Source organism: Pteropus vampyrus, unplaced genomic scaffold (assembly GCF_000151845.1).
Source record: "Pteropus vampyrus isolate Shadow unplaced genomic scaffold, Pvam_2.0 Scaffold186, whole genome shotgun sequence".
Classification (NCBI taxonomy): domain Eukaryota; kingdom Metazoa; phylum Chordata; class Mammalia; order Chiroptera; family Pteropodidae; genus Pteropus; species Pteropus vampyrus.
Window position 1 is genome coordinate 532,002 of NW_011888967.1, and position 441 is coordinate 532,442.

At 36.5% G+C, this 441-nt stretch overlaps 1 pseudogene; it reads right to left on the reverse strand.

Annotated features, from left to right (window-relative positions):
• Window positions 1–75: 75 nt before the first annotated feature.
• On the reverse strand, window positions 76–194 carry LOC111746418 (annotated as a pseudogene).
• Between the last annotated feature and the right edge of the window lie 247 nt (window positions 195–441).

The following is a 441-nucleotide window of genomic DNA, read 5'->3' on the forward strand; positions in this document are numbered from 1 at the left end:
CAAGGCAACCCTTGGTTGACCTCACAGATTGCAAGGAACTTGTCAGCTTAAAATCCTTTATTTTTTATTTGTTTACGCCTACAACACCTGGTCTTCCTAGGTAGTCTCCCATCCAAGTACTAACCAGGCCCGACTCTGCTTAACTTCCGAGATCAGATGGAATCAGGCTTGTTCAGGGTGGCATGGCCATAGACTGGTTGCATTTTATACATCAATAATGAATTATCAGGAAGAAAAATGAACAATCCATTTACAACTGCATTGAAGAATAAATAAAATGAAGAATAAATTTAACCAAGGAGGTAAAACACCTGTACTTGGAAAATTTTAAGTCATTGAAGAAAGAAATTTTAAGTCATTGAAGAAGGTACAAATGAATGGAAGCATGTACTGTGCTCATCAATAGGAAGAATCAACATCATTAAAATATTCATACTACCC